Source organism: Palaemon carinicauda, chromosome 2, assembly GCF_036898095.1.
Source record: "Palaemon carinicauda isolate YSFRI2023 chromosome 2, ASM3689809v2, whole genome shotgun sequence".
NCBI lineage: Eukaryota > Metazoa > Arthropoda > Malacostraca > Decapoda > Palaemonidae > Palaemon > Palaemon carinicauda.
This window is the reverse complement of record NC_090726.1, coordinates 127,164,293-127,180,180: the sequence shown is the minus strand read 5'-3', so window position 1 is coordinate 127,180,180 and position 15,888 is coordinate 127,164,293. Positions and strand designations below refer to the sequence as shown.

General features: G+C 46.6%; 1 long non-coding RNA gene across 4 annotated transcripts in view; it reads left to right on the top strand.

Moving 5' to 3' along the window:
* The window catches only part of LOC137626776 (uncharacterized), a 330,037-nt gene that overhangs the window by 55,967 nt on the left and 258,182 nt on the right, over window positions 1-15,888 (top strand). For all 4 annotated transcript variants that reach the window (XR_011041090.1, XR_011041089.1, XR_011041088.1 and 1 more), the window contains exon 2: window positions 14,574-14,772. This is a non-coding gene — a long non-coding RNA (uncharacterized lncRNA). The remainder of the gene's footprint in view (window positions 1-14,573; window positions 14,773-15,888) is intronic.

The window sequence follows — 15,888 nt, the reverse complement described above, 5'->3', positions numbered from 1 at the left end:
TTCAAAAGAATGCTTCGGGCCCATACCTTCCTAATGCTAGGATGAGGGACTGTCTCTTCCCCAGAGCTCATGATGACGCTATTATTCCCCAGACGAAACCTGAGATCCCCTTGGTTCAACTTCAGGTCTAGCAGACCAAGGAACCTGACGTTGCGAATACATTGGAGGGTATCCATTTGGACGACAACATGTCTGTCGTCTCCGAGGAGACGGAGAAGAATCTCCTCGTGGAAGAGTTGGATCAGGAGGCAGTTGCCCCCCCTGAAGAGAATGTTGAGAAGGCCGAAGTAGCTTCGGTTTCTTCAGCTGTAGTGGCCGAACCGGCACCATCAACTTCCTCTCAGCCACCTCAGCTCGATTCGATCACGAGCACTCTTCACTCCTTGATCTCCATGGTGCAAGACCTACAGAAGAGGTTGTCCGAGAAGGAAGCCACCTTTCGGACGGAGATTGAGCAGTTGGTATCTTCACGTTTAACCCCGAAGAAGCTGAACGTGAAGGACCTTCCCGTTTTCTCTGACATTAACCCTTGGATGTACGCAGAGCATATGCCTATGTCAGCAGGCAAAATTTTCCTCTCGGAGAAACTGGGCACTGTGCCAGTGGAGGAAATCGAGTTCTGGTCCAGTAGAGGGGCCTATCCGGATTGTTACGTCCGCCTCAGAAATGAACCGGCGTCTAAAGAAGAGACGGAGCCCAAGGAGACAATTGTCCTTGAGCTTGCTAAGGTGCAAGCCTTATTTTCTAAGACTTTGAAAGAGAGGGCTTTCACTAGTTCAAAGGTGCCGGCTCTTAGCAAAAAACACCCATCGTTTGTTGCTGACCCCCAATGCGCTTTTCCCTTTATGGATAAAGGGTTCAAAGCAGCTCTGAAGGCCGTGGAGGCAGGAAAGCCTTGCCCCACATTAGAAGAAAGCAAGCCTTTCTCCCTTGCTTTTCCATCAGACGATAAGGACTGGAAGGATGTTCATGTCACCTTCACAGTCGGGAAGCTGGAGGCCGATATCGCTGGACGTCAGTTCAACGAAGACCTCCCAAAGCTGACAGATTTTCTCTTGAACAGAGAACATGAGACTAAGGAACGCCTGGCTGCTTCCATGTCTCTACAAACAGGGCTAGAGATGATGGCTAGCATTCCTGATACCCCGGATATGTACATGGTCTTTGCCAAGACTCACTTGGCTACGGTAACAAAGGACCTGTACAACTTCATCAAGGCCAGAAGGGCCTGTAGGGAGTTCGTGTTTGCTTCCGTTTCCATTAAACACGAACCTAGGAAGCTGATAGCTTCCAACATCTGGGGAAAAGACCTCTTTCCAAGTGAAGTGGTCAAGGAGGTTGTAGACAAAGCCGCCTCGGAGAATAGAAATCTCCTTTCCAAATGGGCTTATCTTCTAAAAGGAAATCTTCTGCTGACGAGGGTCCCCAGCCATAGAATAAATCTAAACGACCTCGCTTGCCCTCTCGGCCAAAGCAGCAACAGCTTCCCATGGCCACGGTGCCCCAGTCGGTGGCACAACCCACCACCACCTTTCAACTGGTGCCCCAAACTCTGGCATCTCAGTCGCCAGTGTTCACCCCAGTTTACGAAAGGCAGGCAACTACTTTCATGCCAAAGTCTCGAGGTTCCTTTCGGGGTTCCTCTAGGCGCACCTTCAGAGGCAGGGACAACAGAGGTGGTCGTGGCCAAGGAGGTAAATCCTCCAGTCAGCACTCTAAGTGAGATGCTGCCGGTAGGAGGGAGACTTCTCCATTTTCAGGATCAGTGGACCTTCGATCCTTGGGCCCACAGCCTGATCAAGAAAGGACTGGGGTGGGATTGGAACTCAACTTCACCAAGCTTTCCTCAATTCTCCCAACCATCAACCCCAGTTCTGGAAGAATATGTTCAAGAACTACTGAACAAGAGAGTCATAAGGAAAGCAAAGTCCATCAAATTTCAAGGAAGGCTATTCTGTGTTCCGAAGAAGGATTCGGAAAAGCTCAGAGTTATTCTGGACTTATCACCACTCAACAAGTTCATTGTGAACTACATGTTCAGAATGCTGACGCTTCAGCACTTAAGGACCCTTCTGCCCTAACGGGCATACACAGTCTCCATAAACATGACGGATGCTTACTGGCATGTTCCAATCAACCGTCAAGTTTCCCCCTACCTAGGGTTCAAGCTCCAGAAAAGAAAATACGTTTTTAGAGCCATGCCCTTCGGTCTGAACATTGCTCCAAGAATATTCACATAGCTTGCGAACGCAGTCATTTGACAACTACGCCTCAAAGGTGTCCAGGTGATGGCCTACCTGGACGATTGGCTGGTGTGGGCAGCATCCAAAGAAGAATGCATGCAAGCCTCCAGAAAAGTGATTCAATTCCTAGAAAACCTAGGGTTCAAGATCAACCTGAAAAAGTCTCGGCTTTCTCCTGCTCAAAGGTTCCAGTGGCTGGGAGTTCACTGGGACCTACAGTCACATTGCCTCTCTTTGCCAGCAGCAAAGAGGAAGGAGATAGCAAGGTCTGTCAAAAGTCTTCTTCAATCTCGAAGAATATCAAGAAGACAACATGAGAGAGTGTTGGGGTCTCTCCAGTTTGCCTCTTTGACGGACCCTCTTTTGAGAGCACAGTTAAAAGATGCATCAGGAGTCTGGAGAAAATACGCTTACAACGATCGAAGAGATCTAGAAGACCATTCCCAAATCGTCTGCGATCCATTCTCAAGCCATGGTCGGAAGCAAAGAACCAAAGAAGAAAGGTATCCTTGCAACCACCTCCACCAGCAGTCACCGTTCACACGGATGCCTCAAAGGAAGGTTGGGAAGGTCACACTCATCGTCGGAAAGTGCAGGGAACCTGGTCTCCCCTCTTCAAGTCCTTCCACATAAACTTTCTGGAAGCCATGGCAGTTTTTCTGTCTCTGAAGAAACTGAGACTTCGCTGCTCAATCCACATTCGCCTGGTTTTAGACAGCGAAGTGATAATGAGATGCATAAATCGACAGGGCTCGAGATCGCCTCAATTAAATCAAGTGATGTTGGCCATCTTTCATCTATCCAAGAAGATGAGGTGGCACTTGACAGCAGTCCACTTCCAAGGATTCCGCAATGTGACAGCGTATGCTCTATCCAGGATCAACCCGATAGAGTCCGAATGGTCCATAGACTCAGGATCATTCTCCTTCATATTGAACAAAGTCCCAGGACTGCGAGTACAGTAGATCTCTTTGCAACGAGTGACAACAAGAACCTATCCCGGTATGTTGCCCCGTATGAGGATCCTCTAGCGGAAGCAACGGACGCGATGTCCGTGGATTGGAACAGATGGTCCAGGATTTACCTGTTCCCACCAACCAACCTGTTGTTGAAAGCCCTCGACAAATTGAGATTCTTTCGGGGGAGGGCAGCGATAGTGGCCCACAAGTGGCCAGGCAGTGTCTGGTTCCCTCTGATAACAGAACTACGCCTGAAGCTGATCCCGTTGCCGGAACCAGTTCTAACTCAGCAAGTGCAGAAATCGACTGTCTACGCTTCATCAGAGAAAACCCAGAACCTTCATCTCATGATTTTCTCACCCTAGCGATTAAGAAAAGGTTCGGGATTTCTGCAGACAGTATTAACTTCTTAGAAGAATATAAGTCAAAGTCAACAAGAAGACAATACGAGTCTTCCTGGAAGAAATGGGTAGCCCTTGTTAAGGCGAAGAAACCGCAAGAGATTTCTACGGACTTCTGTTTGTCCTTCTTCATCCATCTTCACGGACAAGGATTAGCGGCTAATACAATTACTACTTGTAAATCTGCATTGGCTAGGCCAATTCTATACGCCTTCCAGGTGGACTTTTCCAATGAAATCTTCAACAAGATTCCAAAAGCCTGCGCCAAACTTCGACCTGCAGCCCCTCCAAAGCCCAGTTCATGGTCCTTGGGTAAGGTTCTTCATCTGGCTTCAACTTTGAACAATGAAGATTGCTTGCTGAAAGACTTGACTCAGAAGGTGATATTTCTATTTGCACTAGCCTCAGGAGCCAGAGTTAGTGAAATAGTGGCCCTCTCGAGGGATGATGGCCACATTCAGTTTACAACGAATGGAGATTTGAATCTTTTTCCGGATCTGACGTTTCTCGCCAAGAACCAGCGGCCCACTAAGAGATGGGGTCCCTGGAGAATCTGCCCTCTGAAGGAAGAAGCATCCCTCAGCCCAGTGGAATGCCTAAAGGTCTATCTTCGTAGAACTTCAGACTTTAAGGGAGGTCAACTTTTCAGGGGAGAGACTTCTGGTTTGACGTTATCCTTGAAACAGGTAAGGGTGAAAATCACCTACTTTATTTGCAGAGCAGATCCTGGCAGTACACCTGCAGGTTACGATCCGAGAAAAGTTGCCTCGTCTCTAAACTTCTTTCAGACTATGTCGTTTGAAAATCTGCGTGCCTATACTGGATGGAAGTCTTCCAGGCTATTCTTTAAGCACTACGCGAAGCAATTACAGGAAATCAAGTTTCATGTGGTAGCTGCAGGTAGTGTAATAAAACCTGCTGCTTGATTACTGCGAAGGACAGTGCACTAATAGGGACTTTTAGTGAAGGGTGTACATGATAGACTTAGGTATATCATGATAAGTATTGTGTTGTTAAGGACACTATGAACTGTTTTATCTAACTAGGTGACCTCAAGCATAATAATTTGACACAAGTGCCAGCATTTTATATGCTAATGTTCCTGGTAATAACATTATGCAGTGAAATATTTTATTTCCTTGAGTGGCTTTTGTTTCTCTTTCAGATGAAACTTATTTATTTTGTTATTACTGTTATGCTTTTTATGCAATATGTTTAGCATAAATATATTAATTTCAATCATGGTTTCTGTGTTTCTTTTAAATAAACAATAGAAGGAATCTTTGCGTCTCTTTCGCCTCAAGATTTTATAGATCATGTATATCAGAGCATCTTTGATCCTCTTAGGACTTTGTAAGACTAATGTCTTCTCTTTTATGCAAACAGGTAAATTTGGTTGTATTATGTCTATATTACTGTTTTATGATTCCTACATGAACATAAACCTATCTGTCTAGATCCGGACCTGGGAGGTACAGTATTCTATTCAATACCTATTAGTACAAACTATGCTTTACGTATATAAGGACACGATATACTTCTGCTTGCTAATTGTTCTTTGAACTCACAATTTTAAATATTAAACTTAGCCGGTGAATATATAATAGCTGACGTCTCCGACGGCTCGACAGAAAAACACAAAAACTCGCGAGCGATTGCCATAAAGGTTGCGGGTGTGCCCACCAGCGCCAACTATCGGCCAGATACCGCATATACATGTAAACAGCTCCAGTTCTTCTCTGTCGGTCTTGTCGACAAGTTGATTCCATTACTCGCTGTTGACCTGGAGTTTTTCGTCATTCTTGGTGAAGTACTTCTTTTTGGTTTTGAGCTTTCGCAGTGCAGGTGTTTTTATCTTCAATTTAAACTCTTGAACTCTTTTTTGGATAGATTTTATTGTTGATGACTTTGGATTGTTTTTGGACTTTCTTTGACTTTTCAAAATGGCTGACCCTTCTCCAATTCCTAAATTTCGTAAATGTAATGCTAGGGATTGTAACAAACGTCTTCCAAAGGCCTCTCTCGACCCACATACTGTGTGTTCTAATTGTCGGGGTAAAACCTGTCAATTAGGAGATCGGTGTGATGAGTGCGTGGTACTTTCGGAATTCGACTGGCTAGAGTTTGATAAGTATTCTCGTAAGCTAGAGAGAGATAGGGTGAGGAAAAGTTCCTCTAGATCATTAGAATTTTCCTCCTCCCATGCCCCTGAACCTAATCCTTCCCCAGTAGTAGTTGTGCCTGAACCTTCTACTAGCACTCATGAACCATCAATGCGGGATATGTTACGTGCCATTCAAGCGTTGGGCGAGAGAGTTGAATCTTTGGCTACGGACCGTAATCAACTCATGGCGGATGTTAAAGAGTTAAAGTGTCAGAGTGCCACATTAGAAAATCGTGGGGATAAAGTGATTAGTGCGCAAAGTGTTATCAGTGTTGCGACCGAGGGTTCGTCTGTTCGTGCTTGTCGTTCGCCTAGTCCGAGACCTCTTGCAAGCTCCCATGCACCAGGGAGAAGTAATGTCGTAGGACTTATGGGGACGAGAGGCTTTAACCAACGAACAGACGTTCCCTCTATGGTTTCGGGCGTGTCTCGTCAAGACCGCCCCTACCATAAGACGAGCGAGGCGATTTTCTCCTCGTCTTCCGAAGGCTTCTCGCGTAAGAAACCGTGGAGCAAGGTTTCGAGACCCTTAAAGCGGAAGTCAGTCCCTTCAGGACAGGTCCAGCGTCCTGGTTGTAGCCATTGGGACAGCTCTGACCCTGTGCAGTCATCGGAAGACTGCTCGCCGCCTAAACAGAAGCGTAACACAGGCTCCGAGAGTCTTAGTTTAGGCAAGGTTTTGCAGTCACAGACGTTACCATCGTCTCGACCCGCACCCACTCCCGTTGATCCTAAATGGGTTGTACTGCAGGATATGCAGTATAAGCTTGCCTCTCTTATGGAGGAGTATACTGCTGAGCAGGTTCACGATGATCCTCGCCGTTTAGCTGATCGAGATCCTGGCCGTCAGCCACCCAAACGAGCCTTTTCTCGTCCTGTTGACGTTGACGTTACAAAGTCACGTCAGTCACGTGACTTAGAGCCTCACTCGATGCAGTCCCGTGTTGACTTTCAGCCGCTTGTGGACGTTCAGCCGCTGCCGCATGCTCGTGTTGACGTTCAGGACGTTCGCCAACCAGCTAAGTTGACTTGTTTTGACGTTGAGCGTCAAGCACCGCAGTCAAGAGTTGTTTTGACTGCTCAATCTAGGCAGTCAAGGCAGTCTCGAGTTGACGTCGAGCGTCCTCCCGCTCCTGTTGTTGTTGCTAGTCAGTCCGTTAAGCAGTTACATGACGTAGCGTCCTGGACTGCTACTGATGCTCCTGTGCGTGTGGACTCTGCTTGTCAAGCATTGCCACCAAGGCAGGTCTCTCCCTTGCTTGAGACTCATCAGTTGTCGGACGAGGTTCCTTCAGATGAGGACGTTGCTGATCCTCATCCTAATGATAATCCTTTGGACGTTTTGTCAGATGTAGAAGAACCTAAGGCTGTTCAACCTTCGATGGATTTTAAGAAGATCATGATAATTTTCAAGGATCTTTTCCCAGATCATTTTGTTGCTGTTGCTCCTCGTTCGCCTCCGTCTGAGTTTGCTCTAGGCTTAGCTGCTACCAAGCCTGCCTTTACTAAGCTAGTGCTTTCTCGCTCTTCTAAGAGGGCTTTACGTCTTCTAGGCGACTGGTTGGATACCAGGAGGAGTTTGGGGAAGACGGCCTTTGCCTTCCCACCTTTTAAGCTTGCTTCTAGATCGAGCGTCTGGTATGACACGGGAGAAGTTCTCGGCTTGGGAGTCCCTGCCTCTGCCCAGGGTGACTTCTCAAGCCTCGTAGACTCTCCCCGTCGCCTGGCCATGAGACGCTCGAAGATTTGTTGGTCCTCCTCGGACCTTGACCATCTACTTAAAGGCGTATACAGAGCCTTTGAAGTTTTTAACTTTCTTGATTGGTTTTTAGGAGCATTAAGTAGGAAGATCTCGTCTGCTGACCAAGATGTATCCTTACATATTATGTCCTGTATGGACAAAGCCATCCGCGATGGCTCCAATGAGCTCGCCTCCACCTTTACGTCGGGAGTCTTGAAGAAGAGAGAAACCCTTTGCTCTTTCCTTTCAGCAGGAATTACTCCCTGTCAGAGATCGGAACTGCTCTTTGCTCCCTTATCAGCTGCTTTGTTTCCACAACAGCTGATTAAGGACATAGCTGCTTCGCTTGTGCAGAAGGACACACATGACCTGATGGCGTCCTCTGCTCGCAAGGGAGCTCCTTCTTCATCCTTTGTTGTGAGACCCAGAATCGAGACTCCTGCGTCCAGATTTATCCCGCCCTTTCGTGGCAGAGCTCCCAGCAGGGGAGGCTCTCGTGCCGAGGGAAAGAGAGGTAAGAAGAGAGGAGCCAAGTCCTCCCGTGGCAGAGTCTGACTGCCCACGGCCTCAGACAGCGGTAGGGGCCAGACTGAACAGCTATGGCAGGCCTGGGAGAAGAGGGGTGCAGACCAAGAGTCTGTTCTGTTGCTCAAAGAGGGGTACAAAATACCGTTTGTACGCAAACCTCCTCTAGTAACAACTCCCATAGACCTCTCTCCCAGGTATCGAGAGGAGTCAAAGAGACAAGCCCTACATCACGAAGTGTCTCTGTTGCTAGAGAAGAGAGCGGTGGTGAAAGTCTCGGACCTTCAATCACCGGGGTTTTACAACCGTCTCTTCCTAGTCCCAAAGCATACAGGAGGTTGGAGGCCAGTGCTAGACGTCAGTGCGCTCAACGTTTTTGTTACGAAAACAAAATTTACGATGGAGACCACGAAGTCCGTCTTAGCAGCGGTCAGAGAGGGAGACTGGATGGTCTCTCTCGACCTGCGAGATGCGTACTTCCACATTCCTATACACCCGGATTCCCAACCGTTTCTGAGGTTTGTTTACAGGAATGTGGTGTACCAGTTTCGAGCACTGTGCTTCGGCCTCAGTCCTGCTCCTCTCGTGTTTACGAGGCTCATGAGGAATGTGGCAAAATTCCTTCATCTATCGGGAATTCGAGCCTCCCTGTACTTGGACAACTGGCTTCTCAGAGCATCGTCCAGTCATCGCTGTCTGCAGGATCTACATTGGACGTTGGGTCTGGCCAAGGAGTTGGGACTTTTGGTCAACTTAGAAAAGTCCCAACTGATCCCATCCCAGACGATTCTATATTTGGGGATGGAGATTCGCAGTCTAGTTTTTCGGGCTTTTCCGTCTGCCACCCGAATAGAACAAGCCCTGCTCAAAGTCCAACTAATGCTGAAAAGAGAACGTTGTTCAGTAAGGAGTTGGATGAGTCTCGTAGGGACTCTGTCATCCCTGGAGCAGTTTGTCTCGCTAGGGAGACTGCACCTTCGGCCTCTCCAGTTCCATTTAGACTCTCACTGGAACAAGGGCAAGACTTTAGAGACTGTATCAATCCCGGTCTCCGAACCAGTAAAAGCATGCCTGAACTGGTGGGACAGCAATATCAGTCTGAGAGAGGGCCTGTCCCTAGCAGTCAAGAACCCAAACCACGTGTTGTTCTCAGACGCGTCGGATTTGGGTTGGGGTGCGACTCTGGACAGTCGGGAATGCTCGGGTCTGTGGACCTCAGTTCAGAAGAGCATGCACATCAACGGCAAGGAGCTATTAGCAGTCCACTTGGCCTTGATGAATTTCGAGAGCATTCTTCGAAACAAAGTGGTAGAGGTCAATTCAGACAACACCACAGCTTTGGCGTACATCTCCAAGCAAGGAGGCACTCACTCCCACACGCTGTACGTGATCGCAAGGGACCTCCTCATATGGTCAAAAAATCGAGGCATCTCCCTGTTGACAAGATTCATCCAGGGGGACTTGAACGTCTTGGCAGACTGTCTCAGTCGGAGAGGTCAGGTGATACCCACGGAATGGACCCTCCACAAGGACGTGTGCAAGAGTCTTTGGGCGACTTGGGGTCAACCCACCATAGACCTCTTTGCCACCTCGTTGACCAAAAGGCTCCCAATCCATTGCTCACCAGTCCCAGATCCAGAGGCGATCCACATAGACGCGTTTCTACTGGACTGGTCTCACCTGGACTTGTATGCATTCCCACCATTCAAGATAGTCAACAAGGTACTGCAGAAGTTCGCCTCTCACGAAGGGACAAGGTTGACGTTGGTTGCTCCCCTCTGGCCCGCGAGAGAGTGGTTCACCGAGGTACTTCAATGGCTGGTAGACATTCCAAGGAGTCTTCCTCTAAGGGTAGATCTCTTATGTCAGCCCCACGTTAAGGATGTTCATCAAAGCCTCCCCGCGCTTCGTCTGACTGCCTTCAGACTATCGAAAGACTCTCAAGAGCTCGAGGCTTTTCGAAGGAGGCAGCCAGTGCGATTGCGAGAGCTAGGAGAGCTTCTACCATCAAAGTATACCAGTCGAAGTGGGAAGTCTTTCGAGACTGGTGCAAGTCAGCATCTGTGTCCTCTTCCAGTACCTCTGTAGCCCAAATTGCAGATTTTCTATTACATCTGAGAAATGTTCGCTCCCTCTCAGCACCCACTATTAAGGGCTACAGGAGCATGTTGGCTTCGGTCTTTCGACATAGAGGCTTAGATCTTTCCAATAATAAAGATCTCCAAGATCTCCTTAAGTCTTTCGAGACCTCTAAGGAACGTCGTATGGCAACTCCTGGATGGAACTTAGACGTGGTCCTAAGGTTCCTGATGTCAGACAGGTTTGAGCCATTACATTCAGCCTCCCTGAAGGATCTCACCCTCAAGACACTTTTCCTAGTGTGCTTGGCTTCGGCTAAAAGGGTCAGTGAAATTCATGCCTTCAGTAAGAACATCGGCTTTTCCACAGATAAAGCCACATGTTCACTTCAACTTGGTTTCCTGGCCAAAAATGAACTGCCTTCTCGTCCTTGGCCTAAGTCATTTGATATACCTTGCCTGTCAGAGATCGTAGGCAACGAACTTGAAAGAGTACTGTGTCCAGTTAGAGCTCTTAAGTTCTACTTAGCTCGTACTAAGTCCTTACGAGGGGGATCTGAGGCCTTATGGTGCTCAGTTAAGAAGCCATCATTACCTATGTCAAAGAATGCTTTGTCATATTTTATCAGATTTTTAATCCGAGAGGCTCATTCTCACTTGAGTGAAACAGACCGTTGCTTGCTTAAAGTTAAGACACACGAAGTAAGAGCTATAGCAACTTCCGTGGCCTTTAAGCAAAATAGATCTCTGCGAAGTATTATGGACGCGACCTTTTGGAGAAGCAAGTCGGTATTCGCGTCATTTTACTTAAAAGATGTCCAGACTCTTTATGAGGACTGCTACACACTGGGTCCATTCCTTGCAGCGAGTGCAGTAGTGGGTGAGGGTTCTACCACTACATTCCCTTAATTCCAATATCCTTTTAATATGTCTCTTGAAATGTTTTTAATCTTGTTTTTGGGTTGTACGGAAGGCTAAGAAGCCTTTCGCATCCTGGTTGATTTGGCGGGTGGTCAAATGTCATTTCTTGAGAGCTCTTTCAGCATCCTAAGAGGATGGCTGGGCGTCGTGAGGAAGACAGACTAACAAGGCAGAGTAATCGTCAAAGTCAGCTTCCTTACCAGGTACCTATATATATTTGGGTTTTGTTATGATATAACTGTCAAAAACTCTAAGCATATACGCCGTAAACTGTATTAATACTGGTCTCTACCCACCACCATGGGTGTGAATCAGCTATTATATATTCACCGGCTAAGTTTAATATTTAAATATGATATTTTGATTATAAAATAAATTTTTGAATATACTTACCCGGTGAATATATAAATTAAAGGCCCCCCCTTCCTCCCCGATAGAGACCCAGCGGGATGAGAAGAACTGGAGCTGTTTACATGTATATGCGGTATCTGGCCGATAGTTGGCGCTGGTGGGCACACCCGCAACCTTCATGGCGATCGCTCGCGAGTTTTTGTGTTTTTCTGTCGAGCCGTCGTAGACGTCAGCTATTATATATTCACCGGGTAAGTATATTCAAAAATTTATTTTATAATCAAAATATCATTTTTTGGGTTTTTTCCTAGAGTCTATGTAGACTTTTCCCTGTAGGGGGTAGGAAGAGCTGGCATATGGTATGCTCAGTTGATTGATGTATTACGGTAACATCAAGTGTCTTTGGTCTTATTGACCAGATAGGAAATAGTTAATTCGAGATAACGGCACTATTATAAATACACAGATACATTAATGCTCTGGTAAACTTCCATCAGCACGACATGGCCTAAGCCCAAGAAACGGATTTTGAGCGAAGTGAAAAATCTATTTTTGGGTGAAAGAGCCATGTCGTCCTGATGGACCCACCCTCCTTTAGTAAAAGGATATGAATCCCTCCCTTTGGTACTGTATCTGCAACACCTACGAAGCTACAAAGAATGGCTTAGGTGGCGCCTCACGGTGGCGATTGGGCGAACTATTTACAGTACATTAGGAGAATCGAGTGTTTACCTCTTTAACGACTCCTATTTTCTTGCCACTTTTCCCTCTCGAAGTGAAAACGCTATTTGGGGTGTAAATAGCTGTGAGATGTGTCAAGATACATCCTTACGCGATATCCCTTTGTGAATTTTTAAGGGATACTCGCTCCAGGAGTTAGAATTCTGGATACCTTCGTTAAATTCTCTGGGATATATCACTGTAGTCACATATAACCTAGGAAGCTACTTATGAAGTTACTTCCATCAGGATGACATGGCTCTTTCACCCAAAAATAGATTTTTCACTTCGCTCAAAATCTGTTTTTCGCAACAAGTTGCGGCTAGGATGCCTGGATACCTGCGTAAGTCATCAGTAGCAGTCTACCAGGCAAAGTGGAAAGTCTTCTGTGGTTGGTGTTGTGGAAGGGGTATCTCTCCACTTGATGCCGCTATTCCAGCAATAGCGGTGTTCCTCGTGTATTTGCGTGAAGAAATGTGCCTGTCAGTCTTGGCAGTAAAAGGCTATCGCTTAGCTTTGAGGCTCGCCTTCAGACTGGAAGGAATGAACATTTCTTCATCGCTAGAACTTTTCTTACTCATACGGAGTTATGAACTTACCTGCCCCCAGTCAGAAGTGAGACCTCCCCCATGGAACGTGGTTTGAGTTCTCAGGTCTCTTAAGAGACCTACCTATAAACCATTACGCTAGGCAACTGATCGCCGCCTGACTTGGAAGACGGTGTTCCTGCTATCTATGGCTTCAGCCAAATGAGTCGGTGAACTTCATGGTCTCTCATACGACATCGCCCATTCAAGGAGATGGGGAGAGGTAATGTTCAGCTTCGTCCCCGAGTTCATTGCTAAAACTCAGAACCCGGGAGTAGCGGATCCACGATTCGACTCCTTCCGGATTTCTAGTCTCCGTACTGTAACAGATGACCCAGCCATCTCTTACTCTGCCCAGTGAGGAGTTTGAGGCTGTATCTTAAGAGAACAGCCGCAGTCCATCCTCGTGTGCTTGCACTATTTGTCGGCACAGGAAGGACCAAGAGGAGGGTCACGAAGAACACCATCTCAGCGTGGATTCGCAAGGTCATAGACTATGCACTGAATCCAGACCCTCCTCCGTCACGTCGCCCCAGAGCTCATGATGTCAGGGGCGTAGCTACGTCCATGGCATTCAAAAGAAACTTCTCAGTGACGCAGGATCTTCAAGCTGGGGTGTGGAATCGTCAGACCACATTCACTTCCCACTACCTGCAAGATGTGACCCACAGGAGACTCGATACGTCCTCTATCGGTCCTGTGGTGGCTGCACAACAACTGGTTGAAAATTCTCAAGCTCCTTATTGGACAAGTAGCTAAAGGTTGAGGGCATTGTTACCCGGTTTTAGTCTGCGTGAATGAAAAGGTTTGACTGGCCCTTATTCTTTTCTTCATTCTCCCCTCTCTTGGGGAAAGCAGTATTCTGGGTTCTCTGCATAGCTGACCTCAAACCACTGCAGGTAAACCATTCTTCCTTGTGTACCTAGTAAGACTAATGCTGTTGCGTCGCCATACCCCGACTAGGTGGTATTGGGAAAGTCCTAATTACACAGTTTTTCCTTCTAAAAGAACTCGGAATAACGTTACCGGAACAGTCACACTTCTACATACCTCAACAGACAGTGCGCAGGCCGCGGACCTTGCGTAGCAAGGTTTTAGTGAGGTGTATTTTTTGAGTACTGATGCACTCAGATAAGGAGCCCCCGGGTAAATCCAAAAGCCTGATTGGCAGGGACGCCCACCGTTCCTAATGGGTGAGTCACCCCTATTAAATAGCGTGGTTTGTATTCCAGTTACGGAACAAATGACAAATTCGTAGATAATTTGTATTTTTCCTAACTATACAAACCCTAGCTATTCAAGCAAACTTACCCGCCAGCCCTATCCCCCTTGAAGCCCTACCTCCCAGCAAAGTGAGCTTAATCACAGGTGTGTGAGGGGGTGCGGTAGCAAGCTACCCTCCCCTACCCCCGCTAACAGGCAGTATGGGTAGTTAACCCTCGTTAAAAATTAATGGCTCGTCATTTCAGCTATGCCGAAAGTAATACCCCTATTAAATAGCTAAGGTTTGTATAGTTAGGAAAAATACAAATTATCTACGAATTTGTCATGTTCTTCACTTACTCCCCTCTGTGAGCCTCCTACCTTGGCACACTGCTCTAGGCTTTCAATATTAAGGGACAACTTTTTTTTGAATAACAATACAGGTGATTGTTTCTAGGGGAAGTTGCACGGAAGAAAGTCGATTGGAAAGATCAAGATTGTGTATAGGAAAATACATAAAGAGTTATTAATGTGGGGTGAAATTGTAAATCTATACTGAATCACCAACCAAAAAATATGCCCAATTTATTATTGTAGACTGGCTATGAAGTCTGAAAATAAATTTAAGCAAGATATGGTGTTCATGTAGAATGTAACTAATGACAATGAACTTTCTGCAGATTGTAGTGTTTTGCACTTACCATGCACCTCTAGTAGTGTGTTGGCAATTGTAGTGTTGTGGAGTTAGTAACAAGGAATCTGGAGTCTGGAAAGTTTTGCAGAGATTTGTATTTGTATTTGAAGTGAGCTTACAACATACTTTTGTAGTGTGGGCTACTAGGAACCTGCTACTTCATCTCTATGAACACTGTAAGAAAGGTGAGGGTAATGGCATGAGACTTTGATTCCTTGCTAAATACATGAACCATATTTGTTCCTACACAATTACAAACCATCGTCCTTTACTTACGATTTTTTTGCAGTTTTACTAACTGGTATTTTCTTTTTTCAGTTTGTGATTTCAAGTGTGTTTGAGGAGGTCTGCAGAAATGAGGAATTGCTCATTGGTGCCGCGGAAAACCTATGGGATCCTCATAAGTTATGTCTGGCCTGCAGAGGACACTCCTGCAGCCAGGCCTTCCCTTTCAATGAGTGTCAAGAGTGGTCTCCCTCCCTGTGAGAGAAGTATGGGAGGAGGAGGAAGATAAAGTCCAAGAAGGATTTTTTGCCCTTGGGATCATCCTCAAGGTTGAAGAAGGCTCGACTGGTTCTCTGCCCTTTGACTCTTCTCCATTGGTTTCCTCTGGGGGCCAATCAAGTAAGACCCAGAAGAAGCATTCGACGATGCCTTCCAGCATCCTTGGGATGGCCTAGATGTCTATGCTTTTCTGGCTGATAAGAAGTGTCTTTAACCGAGTCCTGTTCACTCGGAACCTCAATATGACTAGTAGCCACAAAATGGCCCAAAGTAGAATGCTACTCGGACCTTCTTTTTCTATTAGAGACTCCAAGGTAATTGCTTCCTTTCCCTGACCTGTTGTGCCAATCATATGTCCAGGTATTCTACAATTCAGTAGAATCTCTTCGGCTTCATGTGTGAAGGTTATCCTGCATCTCCTCTCAGAGAAAGACTTGACTTTTCACATGAAGTTGCGTGAGATAATGTCTGGATACCTCCTTGAATCCTCAACTCCCATTTGCCAGGTCAAATGGGCCGTCCTCTGTGGTTGGTGTCGTATACGGGGTGTTTCTCCTCTTGGAGCCTCTATTCCATTGATAGCTGAATTTTAAACATAAAACTTACCCGCTGGTTATATAAGAATGGTTAAAGTCCCTGACGCTCCGACAGAACTCTTCAAAACTTGCAGCTAACGCAGGTATGCCAGGTGTACACTAGCGCCCTGGTGGACTACAGGTAGAACCACTCCAACTTATTTAGATTTTCTCTGCCGGCCATACTGGCCAGAACGTTGAAAATTCACTCGCTATTTACAT